General features: G+C 43.6%; 1 long non-coding RNA gene across 1 annotated transcript in view; it reads left to right on the top strand.

Annotated features, from left to right (window-relative positions):
* The first annotated feature begins 6,319 nt into the window (after window positions 1–6,319).
* LOC130295835 (uncharacterized) overlaps window positions 6,320–26,905 on the top strand; it is a 59,003-nt gene continuing 38,417 nt past the window's right edge. The window contains exons 1-3 of the long non-coding RNA XR_008849020.1: window positions 6,320–6,375; window positions 8,860–8,919; window positions 24,501–24,585. This is a non-coding gene — a long non-coding RNA (uncharacterized LOC130295835). The remainder of the gene's footprint in view (window positions 6,376–8,859; window positions 8,920–24,500; window positions 24,586–26,905) is intronic.

The following is a 26,905-nucleotide window of genomic DNA, read 5'->3' as shown; positions in this document are numbered from 1 at the left end:
AAAGGGGGGAATCTAACTATGTGATGCCTAAAGGGGGGCTCTATGTGCTGCCTAAAGGGGGCTAAAGCATGTTATTCCAAACCATTTAGGAATAATAGGTGATTTATGCCCTTTATGGATTAAAACCAGACTCTGCATCAATTATGTAATTTTCCATGGGAGTTTTGCCATGGATCCCACTCCGGCACGCCACAGTCCAGGGGTTAGTCCCCTTGAAACAACTTTTAAATCCCTATTGTGGCCAGAAAGAGTCCCTGTGGGTTTTAAAATTCGCCTGCCCATTGAAGTCAATGGCGGTTCGCCCGTTCGCGAACTTTTGCGGACGTTCGTGAACCGAAAATTTTATTTTCGCGACATCACTACTGGTGCACCTCCTGCACCCGCTCACCTGCGCTTGGCCTCCATTTTCCAACGGCTCATACGTGCGTCGTCGTTATACGATCTATGGTGGATCAATCACCCTACGGAGCACTCCTTTAGTTTTTATTCTGATCCCCATAGTTTGCATACACGCATTGATTATTTCTTTGGGAACCTCCCTACGGTGCGCATGCTCTCTGCAGCTTCTCTTGATCCCATGAGGGCTCAGTCTCTTCTCAGGTGATCCTATGGGAGGCCCATAAGTCCGTTGTCCGTGGTCACTGCATATCTCTGGGTTCTAGGTTTAAACGTGATGCTCTGGCTCGCTCCCGGGAACTCCGCACAGAGATTTCTCGCCTTGAAGCTCTCCTGCTCTCTACCCCTTCTCTTCCCTTGCTACGGCGCTTGGTGGCCACTTGGGCGCAGTTGGGCGATCTGGCTTTGCATAAAGTGGAGCGGCAATTGTATGCTAAACAACGTTTCTATGAGAAGGGCAATAAAGTTCATTCTATGTTAGCCAGGTGCTTACGCGACCGTGCGGTTGCTCAGTCTCCCTCTGCTTTGAAGGACTCTTCTGGTACTCTTCATTACCACCCTGCTGATATCTCCCGCCTCTTTGTTGACTATTATACCAAACTTTACTCGCTTCCTTCTCAACTCCCATTCGAACGAGCGGCAACTCTTGACTCTTATCTGCCCAGATGCGGCCTGCCCACTCTGTCGGAGGCCGATCGGGAGGTTCTCAATGCACCTATCACGGGGGAAGAACTTGTGCCTAAGCTTGTTCCCTTTTCAACTCTTTCATGGAAGGGGAGGTGATCCCACAGTCTTTCTTACACTCTTTGATTACCTTGATACCTAAGCCTGGTAAGGATCCACATGATTGCTCTAGTTACCGACCTATTTCCCTCCTTAATTAGGATTTAAAGCTGTTCTCTAAGGTGTTGGCGGTTAGACTTTGTGCCTTTCTCCCCTCCCTTATCCATAAGGATCAGGTTGGATTTATCCCCTGCCGCCAGGGTGGAGACAACACTAGGAGGGCAGTGGATCTCGTGGACTTGGTCAATCGGAGATCCGAGAAGGCATTTCTCCTTAGCCTGGATGCCGAAAAGGCGTTTGATAGATTGGGGTGGCTATTTCTATTTGCCACCCTCCAGAAATTTGGTATCACAGGCAATTTTTTTACTGCACTGCGGGGGCTCTACTCCTCTCCCACTGCTTCTCTCAAACAGCCTCATGCTCCCTCACCGACTTTCCCCTTGTCCAACGGCACCCGTCAGGGATGTCCGCTGTCCCCTCTGGTTTTTGCCCTCTGCATAGAACGGCTGCCATGATTAGGGGGGACCCGGACGTTGCTGGCATCTCTTTGCACAACAGAGAGTTTAAGATTTACTTGTTCGCTGATGATGTTCTTCTCACGCTCTCCCGACCCTTGCTCTCTCTCCCTAACCTGTATAGAATTTTGCATGAATATGGTATGGTCTCCGGTTATAAGGTCAACCTCTCTAAGTCAGAGGCCCTTCCCCTCAATCTTCCCATTTCTACCTCTACTCTCTTGTGCTCCGACTCCTCTTTTAAGTGGTCCCCCTCAGCTATTAAAGACTTGGGGGTTCACATTACTTCTTACTACTCTTCTCTATATTCAACCAACTACCTTCCACTTTTTGGGAGTTTTGTGCCCTCCTAGAGAAGTGGCATACACAATACATATCCTTTTTTGGGTGTATCGCGGCGGTCAAAATGACGATTCTCCCAAAACTCCTTTATTTTTTCTAAACATTGCCGATCCGGGTGCCGTTGTCTCCCCTGCGTTCCCTTCAGTCAGCCATTTCTCATTTTATTTGGAACGGGAAAAGACATTGCCTACCTATGACTGTTATGATGGCTAGCAGGGTGTGGGGGGATTTAGCGGTCCCAGATATCATTAAATACTATTGGGCTGCCAATCTGCGCCATTTTGCGGTGTGGTGCTCCTATCATGCATAGAGCCGCTGGATGGAACTGGAAAAACATTGGTTAGCCCCCATACACCCTGACACTCTCCTCTGGTCTCCTCTGGCATCTACTGTCTCTCTCTCTCCCCTCTGCTGGGTCCCATGACTTTTTATAAGTATGTTTGGGGTTATTGTTCTGTGAAATTTAAGTTGTCTTCCCCTTCTCCCCCTCTGTGTTCTTTCCTATATCACCCTAATTTTCCTTCTGGTCTGTCTTTTGCTATGGTGAGGGAATGGGGTTCTAGGGGCCTTTTCTGTTGGACAGATGTAGTAGACCCTCTCTCCCGTTCTCTCCTGCCCTTTGATCAGCTGGTGTCTCATTGGGATCTCCCCTCCTCTGAATGTTTCCACTACCTGCAGTTGCGGCAATATATGTTGTCCTCGACTGGCTCTACGGTGGTTTCTCTACCTACTGGATTTAAATGACTATGCCGGGGTGGACCTCAGGCGAGGAGACTTCTCTCTAACATCTTCTCCTTAATTCTCCACCCCCCTGGAAGGACCCCTCCCTCTCACCGTTATATGGCACATTGGGAGGCCACCCTTAACACTACCATCACCCTTCCTCAATGGCGGGCTATCTGGGAGAGGACTTCTAAGGCTTCCATCTGTATGGCTTATAAAGAGTCCCAGTATAAATTGATTATGGGCTGGTATCACACTCCTGAGCTCTTGAATAGGCTGAATCCTGATATAATCCCCTCCCCCCCCCCCCAGTCCTGGCGTTGTGGGACTGGGTACACTGTTACATATATTCTGGTCTTGCCCCCTTTTAACAGAGTATTGGACTACGGTTCAGAGGTTACTGCGTGAGGTTCTGGGTGTCCTGGTCCCCTTAGACCGCCTCATTTATCTCCTCCACCTCTCTCATCCATATTTATCTAAGAAGCCCTTCAAACTCTTTCAACATATTGTCGTAGCTTCCAAGACCCTTATAGCCAAGTATTGGAAGAAAACTCTCTCCCCCCTAACCCCCCCCCCCCCCCCGATTCGGTCCTGTTGGCCCGTATTAACCCCTTAACGACCAAGGACGTATATTTACGTCCTTGGCCGGCTCCCGCGATATAACCCGGGGTCACGTGGTGACCCCGTGTCATATCGGGTCGGTCCCGGCATGTATCTGATGCCGGGACCCGGGGCTAATAGCGCGCGGCAGCGATCGCCGTGCTGCGTGCTATTAACCCTTTAGACGCGGCGTTCCAAGTTAAACCGAAAGTAAAACCTTCCTGGCTGCTCAGTGGAGCTGATCGGGACCACCGCAGTGAAAATGAGATTCAGGCTTGAGCAATCGACCGCCGATAACCCTGATCACTGCAAAGCTATGGCTTTGCAGGGATCAGGGTAAAAGATCAGTGTGTGCAGTGTTATAGGTCCCTATGGGACCTATAACACTGCAAAAAAAAAAGTGTAAAAAAAAAGTTAATAAATGTGATTTATCCCTTTCCTTAATAAAAGTTCAAATCACCCCCCTTTTCCCATAAAAAAAACACCATGTAAATAAAAATAAATATAAACATATGTGGTATCGCCGGGTGCGTAAATGTCCGAACTATAAAAATATATAATTAATTAAACCGCACGGTCAATGGCGTACGCGCAAAAAAATTCCAAATTCCAAAATAACGTATTTTTGGTCGCTTTTTATATCATGAAAAAATGAATAAAAAGCGATCAAAAAGTCTGATCAATACAAAAAAACTTCAGATCACTGTGCAAAAAATGAGCCCTCATACTGCCCCATATGTGGAAAAATAAAAAAGTTATAGGGGTCAGAAGATGACAATTTTAAACGTATAAATTTTTCTGCATGTAGTTATGATTTTTTACAAAAGTTTACGACAAAATCAAACCTATATAAGTAGGGTATCATTTTAACCGTATGGACCTACAGAATAAAGATAAGGTGTAATTTTTACAGAAAAATGTACTGCGTAGAAACGGAAGCCCCCAAAAATTACAAAATGGTGTTTTTTCTTCAATTTCGTCGCACAATGATTTTTTACCCGTTTCGCCATAGATTTTGGGGTAAAATGACTGATATCACTGCAAAGTAGAATTCGTGATGCAAAAAATAAGCCATCATATGGATTTTTAGGTGCAAAATTTAAAGTGTTATGATTTTTAAAAGATGAGGAGGAAAAAATGAAAGTGCAAAAACGGAAAAACCCGTGGTCCTTAAGGGGTTAAGGACTAAGCCCTTTTTCACATTAAGGATTCAGCCCTTTTTTGCAATTCTGACCACTGTCACTTTATGCATTAATAACTCTGGGATGCTTTTACCGATTATTCTGATTCCGAGATAGTTTTTTCAGGATAAGGAGTAATCACACAACAAAAAACACAGGTTCAGGTGCAACCGCTTGCTCCAGAAGAACGGGATGATGCTTTTAAAGTATCTACATCAACGTTTTAATATAATTCCATAAAATAGCCAAAACATAACGCGTTTCTCAGCATACAACGCCCCTTCCTCAGATGTGAAAAATGGCATTATTGAACCAGAGAGACCAGGAGAGGAGTAGGTTTTGTAGTACAGATAAGTGAAACTGTCAGGACCCGGGGAGTGTCCCGCCGGGAGAGACTTGAGGACCTCCAAAAGCTCCTCCAGAGTGATCGGAGCGTTCAAGGAGTCTCTATCAGTGACCGAGAGAGCTGGAAGGCTACATCCGGAGAGAAAGGAGTTAAGTGCCTCGGAACGCTGGCCCGGGTCTGAGGGAAGCTGAGAGGGAAGGGAATAAAGTTTGGAATTGTAGTCAAAGAAAAGTTTAGCGACAGAATCAGGATGGTACTGTAGAGTACTAGAAGGGTCCTTCAATGCAGAGGGGGCATGGGCAGCAGCATGATCCCGTAGGAGCCTTATTACACTTTTCGTCTTTTCTCCCTTTCTACCCTGCCCTATGTGGTTGTTGCATGTCTTTGAGTGTCTACTATTTGTTTCCCCTCCCTTGTATGTGGTTCTTACAACCTCTGTGTCTGCAACTGATGCCGCATGGTAATACGTGGACTTAGGCACTTCACAGATTACTGTGGTGGTCCCAGGTACACTATATATTGGTAAAGGAGGCCTTTCGTGATTCTTAATGTTTTTGTTATCTTGCTTTGGCCTTACCTACTGCCTGTTTATAACTTGTTCATGTTAAGTGTTCTTTGGCTTAGCCCCCTGTAATTCTACTGTATTTCACAGATCATATTGGGCTTTGGCCCTTCTGATGTAATTTCCTTGTTTTTGGATTTGTATAATTGAAAAATTCCTTTGATAAACATTACAGTTTAAAAAATAAATCATAATAATGACCTAGGGGGATCCTGCAGGAGAGCCCTGTGGACTTGAGGGACTCTACCTGAGGGGACTTTAGGACTGTACAGAACCATGTTCTGTACCGGGAAACTCCATTATTTTCGAAATGTATATATTAGCTTAGATTGAATGAGCTAAAATGTAATTTGAAACATAAACTGCATTATGTTGCCTTTTACATCCCCAAAAAATTGCAAAAAAGGCTTCCTAATAACTATTTAGCTTAGAAGACCGGACGGGAGGACCAAACAGCTTTAGCGGTGCTATGGGGGGAACGAGGAAAAGTTTATTTTCTTAATTTTTTTTGCAGCCTGGGCACAATGGGCTGGAAATACATTTCAGTAGACTACTCCTTTAAACTCGTCCCCTTCCTGAAAAGTTTAATGAATTCTTTAGCAATGTGGTCTCCAATCTGTGACCCACCACTACAACTCCCAGCATGCCTGGACAGCCATACTAACATTTGTCCTTCATTGACACAAATTGGCCCAGTTTGTTGTAGATGAAAAGGTTTTACAGCAGCAGGATGGAACAATCGTTTCTGGAGTTAATGAGAAACTACAACTCCCATCATGCTGTGCACACGGTGATGAGGTCATGTATAGAGGAGAGCGGCCGTACAGGTCCCAGCATGCCGCAGCTCCCCGGGTCACTCCACCAGCTATGCAGCACGGAGGGCGGGAAAATGTGGCAGCGGCTGCGGGAGCTTCCCAGCCATGTAAGGTAACTTGCAGAAGCCAAGCGCAGCGTCTCCTTATATGGACATACTCTGTCAGGCCGCCGGCGGATTGGCCGAGACGCGGTGACGTCATGCAACAGGAAGGCGCTGCGCGTGTCAGAGCTCAGCTCATAGATTGGGATCGAGATAACCCCGAGTCCTATTATATCATACACAGCAATGGGATCAGTGAGCGGTGCCATAATCCAGGACTGACAGGGCACTGAGCACACATCATGCTGCCTCTAAGGGTTACAGTCTGTAGTAATCAGTATCTACTCAATGGCAGTAAGTCCTGTGTTATTGCTCTACACCAGTGTTTCCCAACCAGGGTGCCTCCAGCTGTTGCAAAACTTAAACTCTCAGCATGTGAGAGTTGTAGTTTTGCAACAGCTGGAGGCACCCTGGTTGGGAAACACTGCTGTACACCATGATACACTGGCTCATATGCTCTGAATACCATGCACTTGCAGTGTAAGGCATAGACCTGCGCAATTTGGTGACATGTACAGAAGCCTGAAAGCACCAATAGGCTGTGGCAAATGTATTACTAGCCCAACAAGGCCACTGGTCTGAGCAGCTCTCGCAAAGCTTGGTCACAATGCGGCACCCCCTATCCTGTCATCACTATAAAGATTATAAATGATCCTTTCATATTTACAGACTGGCATCTGCTGGATTTTAATCAGGCTGCAGCACTGCAGTTGCGCATGTCATGAGGGAGGAGTTTATCCATGCGAAGAGCAGAGCAAAACCAAACAACACCAATTCCAGTAGTCCAGAATGCCTACAGCGCCCCTGACACATCAGGCCCACAACACAAGGTCCTGACTAATAAGGCTGGGTTCACACCAATTGCAATAAAGGTCCCGTATCGGAATAAACCGTATACGGTTTAATTAATGATGTCCGGGTGCATCCGTTTTTTAAGGGGAAAAAAAGGACAAAACCGTACTAGATGCAAAACGGGCATAACCTGATGCATCTTTTGGCATATGGTTTTCAATGCAGAGTCAATGTATACGGTTTTCAATACGGTTCCGTACGGTTTTCAATTTGAAAAAGTATACAGGAACTGTATTGCAAAACCGGGGTGTGAACCCAGCCTAAGCAGCACCAGAATGTTGTGTCACATGCAATGTCCTAATGCTGGCTGGCATAAGAAGTGCTTTGTATGAAGGCAAAGAAAAAAAATGGAGCTCTAGGGACATTCCTTGGGTCTGATTAATTTAGGGTGTCTGTTCAGGGATTCATATTAATTGAGGAGGTCTATTCTGGGGTCCAGGGCCAGATCATCATTGGTGTCGTGCTCGCAAAAAATCTTTTCAGGACACAAGGATGCCCCGGTTACCTCTCTGCGGCCCTGCGTTAACTTTAAAAACGCAGGGGCAGCCGGGAGGTAGTGCACGCAGGGACGTCACTGACGTCCTGTGCGTGCGCCCATAGAAGAGCAGAGCAGAGCAGTGAGGAGGACGCGCACATGGTAAGTCACCAGCTGCATGTATTCAGTGTTCCGACCACCGCTCCTCTCCGGTCTCGGGACCTACTGCTATGGCCCATAGGCCATAACAGTAGATCGTGACCCCGGACCGGAGGAGCGGTGGTCGGAACACTGAAGTGGGGCAGTACACAGGCATACAGCTTCCAGCCATACACTGTATATGGCTGAAGGCTGTATGTTTGTGGGGGAACTGTACTGCACCTAATATGGGGAAACTATACTCCACCTAATGTGGGGAACTGTACTGCACCTAATGGGGGAAACTGTACTACACCTAATGTGGGGGAACTATGCTGCACCTAACTTGGGGGAACTGTACTGCACCTAATGTGGGGGAACTGTACTACACCTAATGTGAGGAACTATACTGACCTAATGTGGGGAACTGTACTACACCTAATGTGGGGGAACTGTACTGCACCTAACGTGGGGGAACTGTACTGCACCTAACGTGGGGGAACTATACTGCACCTAATGTGGGGAACTGTACTACACCTAATGTGGGGGAACTGTACTGCACCTAATGCGGGGAAACTGTACTGCACCTAATGCGGGGGAACTGTACTGCACCTAATGCGGCGGGGGAACTATACTGCCACCTAATGCGGGGGAACTATACTGCCACCTAATGCGGGGGAACTATACTGCCACCTAATGCGGGGGAACTATACTGCACCTAATGCGGGGGAACTATACTGCACCTAATGCGGGGGAACTATACTGCCACCTAATGCGGGGGAACTATACTGCCACCTAATGCGGGGGAACTATACTGCCACCTAATGCGGGGGAACTATACTGCCACCTAATGTGGGGGAACTATACTGCCACCTAATGTGGGGGAAGTGTACTGCACCCCTAATGTGGGGGAACTGTACTGCATTCATTTTGGGTTGGGTCTGGTGTCTGATTAACTCTAGGGGACTGGCTTGAAGTCATTTTACAGTATGGTCTGGGGTATGAATTAATCATTTTTATTAATTTCAAGGTTGCACTACTGGAAAAAAGAAGTATAACACTAAAAGAATAATGTTTTGATCTCTGCTAGGTGAGTGGGCTTTTATACATAAGTATCACATATACACTTTGAGAGTCTACATTTCCCAGTACAGTGTATTCTAAGTACTTGCATATTAGTTATGTTAGCCTTTTCTTATTCGATTAAAAACATTTACTAGGAGTTCCCCAAGACAAGATTTTTTTTCCAGGGTTTCCTAATGCAAGAATATTTGGGAAGCCCTGTTCTGAAGCACTGTCTGCAGTGCCCGGCTGTAATAGGATATTCTGTCCAGGTGCGCACTTAGGGAGGGGATGAGGGAGTTTTTAGATAGCACTGACCAAACGTTGAGAAATGTGTGCAGCTGTACAGTTAGGCTAAGTTTCTACTTGTTTTTATTTTTTTGGGGAGAAAAACACCAATTCTGCCGCATGGCGTTTCTTGGCCAAAAAACGCTGCGGCCAGATGTTAGCTGTAAATCAATAAGAAATTGCTAAATTCTTTTTCCACTTGGCGTTTTTCAGTTTGGCGTTCTTTCTTTAATCCTTTTGGCGTTTTTCAGCTCCTTGGCGGTTTTGCAAAATCGCAGCCTGTTGAGCCACTGGCGTTTTTTCCCCTGAAATCGTGGCGTTTTTCTCCCTTAGAAGTCTATGAGAGTTAATAAACGCCAAGAAAAACGCCATGTGGGTTTTAACTTTGGCGTTTTTTTCAGGCATTTTTTATTCTCTTTTGGACTTTAGCGATCCCAAAAAGTTACATAGTTAGTACGGTTGAAAAAAGACATACGTCCATCAAGTTCAACCAGGGAATTAAGGGGTAGGGGTGTGGCACGATATTGGGGAAGGGATGGGATTTTATATTTCTTCATAAGCATTAATGTTATTTTGTTCCAGGAATGTATCTAACCCTGTTTTTAAGCTGTCAATTTTTCCTGCTGTGACCATTTCCTGAGGTAGACTGTTCCATAAGTTCACAGTCCTCACGGTAAAGAAGGCGTGTCGCCCCTTGAGACTAAACCTTTTATTCTCCAGACGGAGGGAGTGCCCCCTCGTCCTTTGGGGGGGGTTTGACCTGGAACAGTTTTTCTCCATATTTTTTGTATGGGCCATTAATATACTTAAATACATTTATCATATCCCCCTTAAAAGTCTCTTCTCAAGACTAAACAATTGTAACTCCTTTAATCGCTCCTCATAGCTAAGATGTTCCATGCCCCATATTAGTTTAGTCGCGCGTCTCTGCACCCTTTCCAACTCCACAGTGTCCCTTTTATGGACTGGTGCCCAAAACTGAACAGCATATTCCAGGTGAGGCCGTACCAATGCTTTATAAAGGGGGAGTATTATGTCCTTGTCCCTCGAGTCCATGCCTCTTTTGATACATGACAATATCCTGCCGGCCTTGGAAGCAGCAGCCTGACATTGCATGCTATTCTATAGTCTGTGATCTACAAGTACACCCAGATCCTTCTCTACCAGTGACTCTGCCAGTTTAATCCCCACTTAGACATACGATGCATGCAGGTTATTAGTACCCAGATGCATAACCTTACATTTATCCACATTGAACCTCATTTGCCAAGTGGATGCCCAGACACTTAGTCTATCCAAGTCATCTTGTAACCTATACACATCCTCTATAGACTGTACTATGCTACATAGCTTGGTGTCATCTGCAAAGATAGAACAGAGCTGTTAATACCATCCTCTATATCATTGATAAATAAATTAAACAACAGCGGGCCCAGTACTGAACCTTGGGGTATACCAATAATAACTGGGGACCAATCAGAGTACGAATCATTGACCACCACTCTCTGGGTATGATCCATGAGCCAGTGTTCAATCCAGTTACAAACTAAAGTTTCCAAACCCAAAGACCTTACCTTACCTGTCAGATGTCTATGAGGGTCAGTATCAAACGCTTTAGCAAAATCCAGATTGGTTTGACAACTTCTATCCTTAGTAAACCCATGCTGGTTATCACTTATAATACTATTATCCCCTATGTATTCCTGTATGTAATCCCTTATAAGTCCTTCAAACAATTTACCCACAATGCACGTAGTGATGGAGAAAATTGTATTTAACGAAATGTATCTTTTTTATGACAAAATTTGTATAAATTTTTAAACAGGGATCAATTTATGTGTGCGGGCAGGGCATTAAAAATATAGCCGACAATAATAAAAATGTAGTGTGTGTGTGTTTTTCACTTTTTATTCTTTATTTTTTAGGTGGTACTACTACTCCCAGCATGAAACACTCTGTTCCATGATGGGAGTAGTAGTACCTGTACTAATTGACAGATCGCCCCGGGTTCCGTTGCGATCCTCATGTATAATTTATAGATCCGGCCGGCCACTCTTCTATGGTCCCCTGCACTGCCGTATATATACACATATTCATATTTCCCTCAGAGAGCTGTGATTGGCCAGATGGTCCCAGTCAATCACAACTCTCTATGGGAAATCTGAACTGGTGTGTATATATATGTGCAGGGGACCATAGAAGAGCAGCCGTCCGCATCTATACATTATACAGGAGGATCACAGCGGGTGTCAGGAGTGACATCCGCTGTGATCTTTCCTTAACTGCAGGTACTACAGCTCCCAACATGGAGCAGAGCTGTAGTACCTACAGTCAAGAACAGATCACAGTGGGTATCACTTCTGACACCCGATGCGATTGTCCTATCTATTGCAGAGATGCGGAGCGGCTCTATACAGCGCTCACATCTCTGCACTATACTCCGGCCAGTGATGTGAATAGAACATCACTCATTCATATTTCCCGCTGAGAGCTGTGATTGGCTGCAACCATCCGGCCAATCCCCACTCTGGGCGGAAAATATGAATTAGTGATGTTCTATTCACATCACTGGCCGGAGTATAGAGCAGAGATGTGAGCGCTTTATAGAGCCGCTCCACATCTCTGCTATATTATGGACGATCGCATCGAGTGTCACGACGGACACCCGGGGCGATATGTCTATTAGTACAGGTACTACTACTCCCATCATGGAACAGTCTGTTCAATGCTGGGAGTAGTAGTACTACCTAAAAAATGTCAAAAAAGAGAGAGAAAAAAAGTGAAACACACACACACTTTATTAAAAATGTATAACAATGTTGTTATGAAAATATAAATTTCATGAAATAATAATTTTTTCCATCACTACTGCGTCCTTTTTTTTTTTTTGGTACCCAACACATTTTGGGTACCAAAAAAAAAAAAACACCAAAGGGGCCAAAAATGCAATTTCCACACAATTGAAAAAACCTCAGATAAAACGCCAGATGCAGGAAATTGCACTGGTGACAAAAAAACAAGAAGAAACTTAACCTTACCGGTGTACAGTCCTCTCCATACTGAACCCCACTCTTCAACAATGATATTGCATCACGCAAGTTATGCAAATTGATAATCTGGTGCTTTCAATCTAGTATGAAAGCCACACCGAAAGCAATCTTTTTCAACCACATAACACCACAGGATGCCTTCTGTTCTTCAATGTGCCAGGTATCACATCCTGCGATGGACAAAATTCTAGAACTGAGAGTGATCCATTCTGTACTGTGATTGAAATTGGCATTCACATACCATGCCTAGGGCATCAAACAGTTGTCTAGACAAACCCTCAGAAGAGTTTCGCACAATATTTGGCTGCAAGCTATACATCCAGCTACTGATGTTTCAATGGCCTCACATAATCATTTTCAAAGGCTATGATGGTATAGAGCAAGCTGCCAATAGAGGCTGGAATGGAGATTCTTCCTCTTCAGGGATGAGTCCCGCTTTTGCCTTGGACAAAATGATAGAGATTGGTCTGGAGACCATATGGGCAATGCCATGAAGAGGCCTTTATGAGGGAATGTCACTCCTAGGATTGTGGTGTGGAGTTGCAAGATCCCTCTTGTCTTCATCAGCTCTGCATTATATTGATAAGGCTCTGTCTGTGCCACCTCCACAGAGTTGTCCTTAATTCACTGCAGTGTTGTCTGTCCTAGCTGTGTGAGTATTGTCCTTGTCTTGTTGAAAGGTAAACCTTCAGCCCTGTGTGATCTGCTCAGGGTTTTCTTCAACCCCTTAAGGACCAGGCCATTTTTCACCTTAAGGACCAGAGCGTTTTTTGCAATTCTGACCACTGTCACTTTAAACATTAATAACTCTGGAATGCTTTTATTTATCATTCTGATTCCGAGATTGTTTTTTCATGACATATTCTACTTTAACTTAGTGGTAACATTTTATGGTAACTTGCATCCTTTCTTGGTGAAAAATCCCCAAATTTGATGAAAAAAATGAAAATTTTGCATTTTTCTAACTTTGAAGCTCTCTGCTTGTAAGGAAAATGGATATTCTAAAAATTTTTTTGGGGGGTTCACATATACAATATGTCTTCTTTATGTTTGCATCATAAAATTTATGAGTTTTTACTTTTGGAAGACACCAGAGGGCTTCAAAGTTCAGCAGCAATTTTGAAATTTTTCACAAAATTTTCAAACTCACTATTTTTCAGGGACCAGTTCAGTTTTGAAGTGGATTTGAAGGGTCTTCATATTTGAAATACCCCATAAAAGACCCCATTATAAAAACTACACCCCCCAAAGTATTCAAAATGACATTCAGTAAGTGTATTAACCCTTTAGGTGTTTCACAGGAATAGCAGCAAAGTGAAGGAGAAAATTCAAAATCTTCATTTTTTTACCCTCGCATGTTCTTGTAGACCCAATTTTTGAATTTTTGCAAGGGGTAAAAAGGAGAAAACTTTTACTTGTATTTGTAACCCAATTTGTCTCGAGTAAGCACATACCTCATATGTCTATGTTAATTGTTCAGTGGGCGCAGTAGAGGGCTCAGAAGGGAAGGAGCGACAAATGGTTTTTGGGGGGCATGTCACCTTTAGGAAGTCCCTATGGTGCCAGGACAGCAAAAAAAAAAAAAACACATGGCATATCATTTTGGAAACTAGACCCCTCAGGGAACGTAACAAGGTGTAAAGTGAATCTTAATACCCCACAGGTGATTCACGACTTTTGCATATGTAAATTTTTAAAAAGGGTAATAGCAGTAAATACCCCCCAAAATTTGAAGCCCAATTTCTCCAGATTCAGAAAACACCCCATATGGGGGTGAAAAGTGCTCTGCTGGCGCACTACAGGTCTCAGAAGAGAAGGAGTCACATTTGGCTTTTTGAAAGCAAATTTTGCTCTGGGGGCATGCCGCATTTAGGAAGCCCCTATGGTGCCAGAAAAGCAAAAAAAAAAACACATGGCATACAATTTTGGAAACTAGACCCCTCGGGGAATGTAACAAGGGGTTAAGTGAACCTTTATATGCCACAGGTGTTTCACGACTTTTGCATATGTAAAAAAAAAAAAAAAATTTTTAACTTAAAATGCTTGTTTTCCCAAAAATTGAACATTTTTAAAAAGGGTAAAAGCAGGAAATACCCCCCAAAATTTGTAACACAATTTCTCCCGAGTACGGCGATACCCCATATGTGACCCTTAACTGTTGCCTTGAAATACGACAGGGCTCCAAAGTGAGAGCGCCATGCGCATTTGAGGTCTGAATTAGGGACTTGCATAGGGGTGGACATAGGGGTATTCTACACCAGTGATTCCCAAACAGGGAGCCTCCAGCTGTTGTATAACTCCCAGCATGCCTAGGCAGTCAGTGGCTATCTGGCAATACTGGGAGTAGTTGTTTTGCCACAGCTGGAGGCTCCGTTTTGGAAACAGTGGCGTACCAGACGTTTTTAATTTTTATTGGAGAGGGGGGCTGTGTAGGGGTATGTGTATATGTAGTGTTTTTTACTTTTTATTTTATTTTCTGTTAGTGTAGTGTTTTTAGGGTACAGTCACACGGGCGGGGGTTCACAGTAGTTTCTCGCTGGCAGTTTGAGCTGCGGCAGAAAATTTGCCGCAGCTCAAACTTGCAGCCGGATACTTACTGTAATCCTCCGCCCATGTGAGTGTACCCTGTACGTTCACATTGGGGGGAACATCCAGCTGTTGCAAAACTACAACTCCCAGAATATACGGTCTATCAGTGCATGCTGGGAGTTGTAGTTTTGCAACAGCTGGAGGCACACTGGTTGTGAAACACTGAGTTTGGTAGCAAACTCAGTGTTTTGCAACCAGTGTGCCTTCAGCTGTTGCAAAAGCTACAACCCTCAGCATGTACAGACAGCGGAAGGGCATGCTGGGTCTTGTAGTTATGCAACAGCCGGAGGCATACTACTTTGGCTGGGGATGCTGGGGATTGTAGTAATGCAACAGCTGGAGACACACTGGTTTGCTACTTAACTCAGTGTGCCTTCAGCTGTTGCAAAACTACAACTCTCAGCAGTCACCAACAGCCAACGGGCATGCTGGGAGTTGTAGTTATGCAACCACCAGATGCACCACTACAACTCCCAGCATGCACTTTAGCTGATTGTGCAAGCTGGGAGTTGTAGTTATACAACAGCTGAAGGTACACTTTTCCATAGAAAAATGTGCCTCCAGCTGTTGCAAAACTACAAGTCCCAGCATGCCCATAAGGGAATGCTGGGAGTTGTGGTGGTCTGCCTCCTGCTGTTGCATAACTATAGCTCCCAGCATGCCCTTTTTGCATGCTGGGAGCTGTTGCTAAGCAACAGCAGGAGGCTGTCACTCACCTCCTGCTGCTGCTCCACACCGCCGCCACTTCTGGGGCCCCGATCCCAAAAGGGACGCCGGGGATCGGGGTCCCCAGCACCCGGGGTCTTCTGCCCGCACCCGCTCACGTCCTCCGGAAAAGGGGCGGAGCGGGTTGCGAGAGTGACACCCGCAGCAGGCGCCCTGATTGGTCGGCCGGGAATGGCTGTTCGGGGCCGTCTCTGACGGCCCTGATCAGCCAGTAATTTCGGGTCACCGGGTCACTGGAGACCCGATTGACCCGGAATCCTCCGCAGATCGCTGGACTGAATTGTCCAGCGATCTGCGGCAATCGCCGACATGGGGGGACATAATGACCCCCCTGGGCGATATGCCGGGATGCCTGCTGAACGATTTCAGCAGGCATCCGGCACCGACTCTGCTCCAGCTAGTGGCTGGGGCCGGAAATGCGCAGGGCGTATCCATACGCCCTCGGTCCTTAAGGACTTGCAAACGGGGGCGTATGGATACGCCCTGTGTCCTTAAGGGGTTAAGGACCAAGCCCATTATCACCTTAACCCCTTCATGACCCAGCCCATTTTCACCTTCAGGACCTGGGCATTTTTTGACCACTGTCACTTTAAACATTAATAACTCTGGAATGCTTTTACTTATCATTCTGATTCCGAGATTGTTTTTTCGTGACATATTCTACTTTATGTTATTGGTAAAATTTCACTGATATTTGCATCCTTTCTTGGTAAAAAATCAAAAAATTTTATGAAAATTTTGAAAATTTAGCATTTTTCTAACTTTGAAAGTCTCTGCTTGAAAGGAAAATGGATATTCCAAATAAATTACATATTGATTCACATATACAATATGTCTACTTTATGTTTGCATAAAAAAAATTGACAAGTTTTTACTTTTGGAAGACACCAGAGGGCTTCAAAGTTCCGCAGCAATTTTCCAAATTTTCAAAATCGTAATTTTTCAGGGCCCAGTTCAGGTTGGAAGTGGATTTTAAGGGTCTTCATATTAGAAATACCCCATAAATGACCCCATTATATAAATTGCACCCCCCAAAGTATTCAAAATGACATTCAGTAAGTGTTTTAACCCTTTAGGTGTTTCACAGGAATAGCAGCAAAGTGAAGGAGAAAATTCTATATCTTCATTTTTAACACTCGCATTTTCTTGTAGACCCAATTTTTGAATTTTTACAAGGGGTAAAAGGAGAGAAATTACCCTAAAATTTGTAACCCAATTTCTCTCGAGTAAGGAAATACCTCATATGTCTATGTAAAGTGTTCGGCGGGCGCAGTAGAGGGCTCAGAAGGGAAGGAGCGACAATGGGATTTTGGAGAGTGAGTTTTTCTGAAAGGGTTTTTGGGGGGCATGTCCCATTTAGGAAGCCCCTATGGTGCTAGAATAGTGGACCCCCCCACATGTGACCCCATTTTGGAAACTACACCCCTCATGGAATTTAATAAGGGGTGCAGTGAGCATTTACACCCCACTGGCGTTTGACAGATATTTGAAACGGTGGACTGTGCAAATGAAAAATTTTATTTTTCATTTTCACAGACCACTGTTCCAAAAATCTGTCATACACCAGTGGGGTGTAAATGCTCACTGCACCCCTTATTACATTCCGTGAGGGGTGTAGTTTCCAAAATGGGGTCATATATGGATATTTATTGTTTTGTGTTTGTCAGAACTGCTGTAACAATCAGCCACCCCTGTGCAAATCACCTCAAATGTACATGGTGCACTCTCCCTTCTGGGCCTTGTTGTGCGCCCCCAGAGCACTTTGCGCCCACATATGGGGTATCTCCATACTCGGGAGAAATTGCATTACAAATTTAGAGGGTCTTTTTTCCCTTTTACCTCTTGTGAAAATTAAAAGTATAGGGCAATTTCTTCCGAGTACGGCGATACCCCATATGTGTCCCAAAACTGTTGCCCTGAAATACGACAGGGCTCCAAAGTGAGAGAGCGCCATGCGCATTTGAGGCCTGAATTAGGGATTTGCATAGGGGTGGACATAGGGGTATTCTACGCCAATGATTCCCAAACAGGGTGCCTCCAGCTGTTGCAAAACTCCCAGCATGCCTGGACAGTCAATGGCTGTCCGGCAATACTGGGAGTTATTATTTTGCAACAGCTGGAGGCTCCATTTTGGAAACAGTAGCGTACCAGACGTTTTTCATTTTTTGGGGGGGAGGGGGGGCTGTGTAGGGGTATGTGTATATGTAATGTTTTTTACTTTTTATTTTAGGTTAGTGTTAGTGTAGTGTAGTGTTTTTAGGTTACAGTCACATGGGCAGAAGTTCACAGCAAGTTTGCCGCTGGGAGTTTGAGCTGCAGCGCAAAATTTGCGCCATCTCAAACTTGCAGCACTCACTGTGAACCTCCGCCCATGTGAGTGTACCCTGTACATTCACATTGGGGGGAGGGGGGCAAACATCCAGCTGTTGCAAACTCCGAGCATGCCCTTTGGCTGTCCGTGCATGCTGGGAGTTGTAGTTTTGCAACAGCTGGAGGCACACTGGTTTGGAAACACTAAGTTAAGTAATAAACTTTCAAGTGTTTTGCAAACAAACTTAGTGTTTCCAAACCAGTGTGCCTCCAGCTGTTGCAAAACTACAACTCCCAGCATGCATGGTCTGTCAGTGCATGCTGGGAGTTATAGTTTTGCAACAATTGCAACAGCTGGAGGCACTGAGGTAGGAAACGGACAATGTTTCCCAACTAGCGTGCCTCCAGTTGTTGCAAAACTACAACTCCCAGCATGCCCAGGCATGCTGGAAGTTGTAGTTCGGCAATATCTGAAGGATCAGATGTTCCGAACTACAACTTCCAGCATGCTTGGGCAGTCTGGGCATGCTGGGAGTTGTAGTTTTGCAACATCTGGAGGTCCACAGTTTGGAGACCACTGTATAATGGTCTCCAATCTGTGCTCTTCCAGATGTTAGAGAACTACAACTCCCAGCATGCCTGGACAGACTGAGCATGCTGGGAGTTGTAGTTTTGCAACATCTGGAAAAGCACAGATTGGAGACCATTATACAGTGGTCTCCAAACTGTGGACCTCCAGATGTTGCAAAACTACAACTCCCAGCATGCCCAGAAAGCCAAAGGCTGTCTGGGCATGCTGGGAGTTGCAGTTTTGAAACTCCCAGAGGTAGCAGTGAGATCGCTTTACGGCGATCTCACTGCTGCCAATGAAGATGCCGCACTGCTGCCGGAAACTCACCGCAGGGACGCAGTGCCGCCGGGACCGCCTGGAGGACGCCGGGACCGCCGGGACCGCTCGGGACATCGCATGGCCGGGTAAGTGACGCCGGGGGACGGGTCAGGGACACTTAGCAGAGCGGTGTGTGTCCCGATCCCCGTGATCGGAACTCACACACCGCGCTGCTAAGTATTTTCATAGCGAAACGCTGCTATCAGCTAGTCAGATTTGACCAGCTGATAGCAGCGATCGCTGGGGGGGGGGGGGGGACGACGAAACCCCCCGTGGTCGCATGGTAAGATGGCTGGCTATCAGTGATAGCCACCAACTTAACGGGCGCTGCGGGATGCCGCGAGTAGCGGCAAAAATGTTCATGACGTACCTGTATGTCATGGGTCGGGAACACCTTGCCACCCATGACGTACAGGTATGTCATAGGTCGGGAAGGGGTATTCCAGGAAAAAAACTTTTTTTTATATATCAACTGGCTCCAGAAAGTTAAACAGATTTGTAAATTACTTCTATTAAAAAATCTTAATCCTTTCAGTATTTATGAGCTTCTGAAGAAAAGGTTGTTCTTTTCTGTCCAAGTGCTCTCTGATGACATGTGTCTCGAGAACCGCCCAGTTTAGAAGAGGTTTGCTATGGGGATTTGCTTCTAAACTGGGCGGTTCCCGAGACACGTGTCATCAGAGAGCACTTAGACAGAAAAGAACAACCTTAACTTCAGAAGCTCATAAGTACTGAAAGGATAAAAAAAAATTAATAGAAGTAATTCACAAATCTGTTTAACTTTCTGGAGCCAGTTGAAATATAAAAACATGTTTTTTTTCCTGAATAACCCCTTTAAGGACCAGGCCAATTTTATTTTAGCGTTTTCGTTTTTTCCTCCTCGCCTTCTAAAATCCATAACTCTTTTATATTTCCATGTACAGACCCATATAAGGGCTTGTTTTTTGCATGACCAATTGTACTTTGTAATGAAACCTCTCATTATACCATAAAATGTGTGGTGAACCCAAAATAATATCTTTTTTAGCGAGGAAATTTAAATAAAAACCACAATTTTGCACATTTTGGAGGGTTTCCTTTTCACACTGTACACTTTATGGTAAAAATGGCATGTGTTCTTTATTCTGTGGGTCAATACGATTAAAATGATAGAAAAAGGATGTATAACAACAAGTGTATACAAGAACCAGTCCTCTAGAGCCAGTAGAAATAAGAAATGAGAAAATAGGAAAGAAAAATAGAAAAGAGATGAAAATGGATGAAATGAAAAATTAAAAACTTCTAAAAATGATAAAAATAATACTGTAGTGAATTAAAAGATGGAAATTAGATATATATTCCTTAATAGTCCCGAATCAAATACGAGATATATTACAACTGTTAAAAAACATATACTAATAAAAAATATATAAAATGATGATATGCAAAATTATATGCAAAATAATATATATATATTTTGCATATCATCATTTTATATATTTTTTATTAGTATATGTTTTTTAACAGTTGTAATACATCTCGTGCAAGGGCCCTGCACTGATGTATATTACATTATGAATAAATGTGTTATATCTTTTTTATGTTTCTAACTTTGATTTGGGACTATTAAGGAATATATATCTAATTTCCATCTTTTAATTCACTACAGTATTATTTTTATCATTTTTAGAATTTTTTAATTTTTCATTTCATCCATTTTCATCTCTTTTCTATTTTTCTTTCCTATTTTCTCATTTCTTATTTCTACTGGCTCTAGAGGACTGGTTCTTGTATACACTTGTTGTTATACATCCTTTTTCTATATATACTTTTAGGTCTGTGGGGTATAGACCTACCCAGTTAACCTCGAGTCAGCCCTGTCTGAGTGAGCTACACAATTTTTGTACGATTAAAATGATACCCAAATCTAAAACTTTTTGTACAAAATCAGTAATCTAAAATTGCCCTATTTTGACCACCAGAATAACATTAAACCATGTAGCTAAAAATTCACAATTTTATTTGATCCTCGTAAAAAACCCAATAACAATAATACAAATAATTAGTATCAATACATAAGAAAGAAAAAGCTCTCCTATGATGAACAACCGTATATCCCAACGCGTTTCCCCGTGTATCTTATGATATACAACGGTTCATCAGGGGATGACAACAACAGTATACATATATATACCTAATAAGCACCGAGATATGGAGGAACAATATGTATAGATAGCGTGCAACACATGGACAAAGGCATAGCTTAATGTACAATAGATGAAAGGACAATTAGAACTATACATATATTATAATACATCAAAGCAGACACATATGCAATACAAAGCACGTGAATGCAGATAGGAAATGGCAAGGCTTATTTGTGGCTTCATTTGAATATCCTCCGACTGATGTAGCAACCTCTAAGTAGCCGAGAACGAGATCACTGATAAAGTCACTGATAAAGTGAGGACCCTACGATAAGGGCTCCTCCATAGAAAAAGGGAAAATAGGCTTAGTAAATGGCCCCCTGGATTAAAGACCTGAAAATAGTTGCTTCCTTACTACAGATAACTCCAGACCGAAATTGTCCAATCACCAAGATCTTGTTTGACCCTCCAGTTTATTAGATAAAGAGTTCAGATAATAATGCCACCTAGGTAACGAAACCTCTATGATGTCCACATAACCACAGTACAGTACTAAAGATGTCCAGCCATTATCCATGTGTAGTTACCCCATGTCAAAATGCCATAGGCATGATACGTCCGTCTGCGACTGGCGATCCACCTATAACTTTTTCATTTTTCCGTATATAGGGCGGTATGAGGGCTAATTTTTTGCGCCATCATCTGTACTTTTTATTGATGCCACATTTGCATATATAAAACTTTTAGATAATTTTTTTTTTTGGAATAAACTGTGACAAAAAAACTGCATTTTTGGACTTTTAATTTTTTTTACGTTAATGCCGTTCACCCTACGGATCATTAACATTATATTTTGATAGATCGGACATTTATGCACGTGGTGATACCAAATATATTTATTTAAAAAAATTACGCTTTTTGGGGGTAAAATGGGAAAAACTGACAATTTTCATTTTTATTGGGGGGAGGGGATTTTTTACTTTTTTTTACTTTTTATTTTTACATTTTTCAACTTTATTTTTTTACACTTTTTATGTCTCCATAGGGGACTATCTATAGCAATCATTTGATTGCTAATACTGTTCAGTGCTATGTATAGGACATAGCTGATAATACTGATCAGTGCTATCTCCTGCTCTGGCCTGCTCGATCTCGGATCAGAGCAGGAGACCCGGGAGACGGACGGAGGCAGGTGAGGGGACCTCCATCCGCCATTACAGATGATCGGATCGCCGCGGCAGCGCTGCGGGCGATCTGATTATCTATTTTAACGTGCGCATTTAATTCGAGAAAAACAAAAAGGGGACAGAAACCAGCGCACCCTGTGCCGTTACCTCATGGGGATAAGTGTAAAGAAAAGTGGGAGTTATACTGCTCACCTTGTGGTGTCGCGTTGCGAGCGTGACACCATAGTAGGCTTTGTATAAAATGATGATGATCCGCAGCAGCCTGTGTCTTTCCGTTTCTCAAATAGTCGAGGCGGTCCAGTCAAGATGCAAGTTCTGTGCTCAGAGCAGAGATCACAGATCAAAGGTTGACACTTCTCTGGCGCTCGCAGGATCCGTCTTAGTGGTCAATCAGGTGAAGGCCTATATACAGGTCGCTGTGGTAATACACGGGGCGCCGTCCTCACACATCTGCTTCACTCACGGCGGAGCGCTGTTCTGCGCATTGCCGCAGATGCCGTGATCTGTACTGATCATGGCATCTGAGGGGTTAATGGCGGACATCCACACGATCGCCATAGCAGCAAAGAGCAAAAAAGAGCACAGCTCTGATGCTCGCAGTCATACACAGGACGTAAATGTATGTCCTGGTGTGCGAAGAACCGCCAAACCAGGATGTACATTTACTTCCGTGGTCGTTAAGGGGTTAAGAATATCTGTGTACTTTGCTCCATTAAGCTTTCCATCAACCCTCATCAATTTCCCTGTCCGAGCTGCTGAAAAACACCCCCACAGCATGATGCTGCTACCACCTTTCTTCTCTGTAGGAATAGTATTGGGCAGGTGATGAGCACTGCATTGTTCCCTCCAGACATGATGGTTAGAATAAGGCCAAAAACTTCAGTCTTGGTTTTATCAGACCAGGGAATCTTGTGTCTCAGTCTGAGAGACCTTTAGGCTAAGTTTCTACTTGTTTTTCTGTCCTGCGTTTTTTTGTTCGAAAAAAAACACAAGAAAAAAATGCCTGAAAAAACGCCACTGCAATTTCCTACATCTGGCATTTTTTCTGGCGTTTTTTCATTTGTGTGGAAATTGCATTTTTGGCCCCTTTGGCATTTTTTTTTTTTTTTGGTAGCCAAAATTTGTTGGGTACCAAAAAAAAAAAAAAAGGATGCAGTAGTGATGGAAAAAAAATGTATTTAACTAACTTTATATTTTTATAACAAAATTTTTATTAATTTTTAATAGTGTGTGTTTCACTTTTTTTCTCTCTCTTTTTTGACATGTTTTAGGTAGTACTACTCCTAGCATGGAACACACTGTTCCATGATGGGAGTAGTAGTACCTGTACTAATAGACATATTGCCCAATGCGATCGTCCATAATATAGCAGAGATGCAGAGCTGCTCTATACAGCGCTCACATCTCTGCACTATACTAAGGCCATTGATGTGAATAGAACATCACTCATTCCGATTTTCCGCCCAGAGTGGGGATTGGCCGCATGGTTGCAGCCAATCACCGCTCTCAGAGGGAAATATGAATGAGTGATGTTCTATTCACATCACTGGCCGGAGCATAGTGCAGAGATGTGAGCGCTGTATAGAGCCGCTCCGCATCTCTGCAATAGACAGGACGATCACAGCGGATGTCAGGCGTGATACCCGCTGTCATCTTTCCTTAACAGCAGGTACTACTACTCCCATCATGTAGCACGCTCTTCTCCATGTTGGGAGCTGTAGTACCTGCAGTTAAGGAAAGATTACAGCAAATGTCACTCCTGACACACGCTGTGATCCTCCTGTATAATTTATAGATGCGGACGGCCGCTCTTCTATGGTCCCCTGCACTGACGTATATATATACACCTGTTCATATTTCCCACAGAGAGCTGGGATTGGCTGGACCCATCTCCTCCAGGATCTTTGTAATTCAGCCAGTGTGACTGTTGGGTCCCCCTATTACTTAGTTTGGAGGGGCAGCCAGCTCTAGGAATAGTTCTGGTTGTTCCAAACATCTTCCATATTAGAATTATGGAGACCATTGTGCTCTTGGGAATTTTAAGTGCAGCAGGAATGTTTTTTGTGTTTTTAACCTATCTCCAGATTTGTTGCTCCACCAATCCTGTTCTTTCCACCTCATAGCTTGATTTTTGCGCTATGGGAAAAACTGACAATTTGTGCTGTGCCCCTCACATATAATGCCCCCTGAGGGGACAGGACAGGGGGCATTATATGTGAGGGGCACAGCACAGGGGGCATTATATGTGAGGGGCGCATTATATGTGAGGTAGTAATATAGAGGGCGCAGTGTGTGGTAGTATTATATTCAGAGGGTACGGTGTGTGGCGGTATTATATTCAGAGGGTACAGTGTGTCAGAATTATATTCAGAAGGTGTGGGCCAGTATTATATTCGAAGAATACAGTGCCTGGCAGGTTTATAATAATTATTGTTTTCATATAGAGAATCTGAATCCGCTGACATAGTGAGGAGCCATCTGGGCATCAAGTTCTGCAGAGAGAAGATTTAGCTGGAACAAGTCCCGGTGGTATGTATCAGCTGAATTAGATAAGGAAAGACTATAGAGAAGACGTCACCTGTCACTGATATCATTGTGTATTCTCCTCACTATAGAGAAGACGTCACCTGTAGTCACTGATATCATTGTGTATTCTCCTCACTATAGAGAAGATGTCACCTATAGTCACTGATATCATTGTGTATTCTCCTCACTATAGAGAAGACGTCACCTGTAGTCACTGATATCATTGTGTATTCTCCTCACTATAGAGAAGACGTCACCTGTAGTCACTGATATCATTGTGTATTCTCCTCACTATTTTCCATCAGAGCTGGAGTCACTTGTAAGTTCTGCAGTTATGATGGGTGAAACAACAACTCCCAGCATCCCCTTACCCCTTCTTAGGTCATACTGGGAGCTGTAGTTTTAAATGGTAAAAACTTCTTTAGCCCTTTCCCATTCTGTGGCAATTGGTATATTTGATTATTATTCTAACATGTGAGCAAGGCCTAAGAGTCTTAAACAAGGTTAGGACTGTATGATACATTTAATAATATTGTAAGTTCCGTAAGCAACATCTTATTTTCTGTCCGCCAACACAAAATACTCTAATAGTGCCCCTCCCGAGACTCGACTCTGGATCCGCCCCTGACTAGAGGACAGGCATTGTGCTGTTTTTTTTTTTTTTTTTTTTTGTGTGTTTGTTTTTTTTGTTGTGAAGAAATCAGCTCTGTTTTTCTAATTTTGGCTAACTCCGTTAAACAGAATGTGTCAACAGAAAATTACCTATTGTTGAACTCAAGTTTTTTATGCCTTATTTTGCTACTGCTTATTTTTCTACCCATGAAAGTCAATGTGTAACAAAATCATCTGCAAAAAAATACAGCATGTGTGACCATGCTCTTAGGGTGTATTCATGCACTCCGGATCCACAGTTGCAAATCTTACAACCTTAAATCCAAAATTGGGGATTTTGCAACTTCAAATCTGCAGCAGATCCTGTGTATGTGAATGCACCCTAAACATTATTTTGAAATCATTTTTTATATTTGGATGTTTTTTTCTAATTTTTCATTTTAAATCTATATTATAAACCAATGTTAGGGTACACACATATATATCTCCCTGATTTAAACTGAGTTCTTTAACCCTACAATGATTTGTGTGCATGGAAATTCAAGTTTAAAGGGGCACTCCAATGATGCTGACCCACATGCTCTCCACAGTTTATCATGGAGGAATGCATCTCAGCCCGGGTAGGTGGGTTGCATGGCAAAAGTACAATGCCCAGTGAGTTCCGTGCACAATCCCTATTTTATTTAATTGGGCTTGTGGAAGGAACTTGCTGGACGTTGTACAGGGTGGGCCATTTATATGGATACACCTTAATAAAATGGGAATGGTTGGTGATATTAACTTCCTGTTTGTGGCACATTAGTATATGTGAGGGGAAAAACTTTTCAAGATGGGTGGTGATTATGGTGGCCATTTTGAATCCAACTTTAGTTTTTTCAATAGGAAGAGGGTCACGTGACATCAAACTTATTGGGAATTTCACAAGAAAAACACGGTGTGCTTGGTTTTAACGTAACTTTATTATTTCATGAGTTATTTACAAGTTTCTCTTTTACAGCCATTGACATGTCGTCGAGGTTAACTCGTGAGGAGCGGATAGAAATTGTGTTGATGTCTGGTGAACACAGTAACCGGGTCATTGCAGCAGATTTCAATGCAAGACACCCTACGAGACCACCCATCTCCCATGCTACAGTTAGCAAACTGCTTGCTAAGTTTCGTGAAACTGGTTCAGTGTTGGATTTGCCAAAATGTGGATGCATGAAATCTGTCACTGATGAAGAAACATCAGTGGCTGTCCTAGCTTCCTTCAGCAAGAGCCCACAGCTCCAGCTACTGCAGCATCTCAACGGGGATTACCCAGATCGGCCCACTGAATTTGCAGAATGGGCAAAACAAAAATTGGAACAGGACCCTCAGTTTACGCAGAAGATTTTGTTCAGGGATGAGGCAAACTTATGTGAATGGTGAAGTTAAACAAAACCACCGCTATTGGTCTGACACTAACCCACATTGGATAGATCCCTCCAAGACTGTTGGAACACAAAAATTGATGGTATGGTGTGGTATATGGGGTACAAAGATAGTGGGGCCATTCTTCATCAATGGAAACCTCAAGGCCACTGAATATGCGAAATTGCTACATGATGATGTGTTTCCCTCTTTATGCACTGAAGCTGACACGTTCCCTGAGCTTTTCCAGCAAGATGGTGCACCACCAAATTATGGGTGTCAGGTCCGAGCATTCGTAGATGAACAGTTTCCTGGAAAG

This window comes from Hyla sarda, chromosome 11 (assembly GCF_029499605.1).
Source record: "Hyla sarda isolate aHylSar1 chromosome 11, aHylSar1.hap1, whole genome shotgun sequence".
Lineage (NCBI taxonomy): Eukaryota > Metazoa > Chordata > Amphibia > Anura > Hylidae > Hyla > Hyla sarda.
Note: the sequence above shows the minus strand (reverse complement) of the source record. Positions and strands in the feature narration are given on the sequence as shown.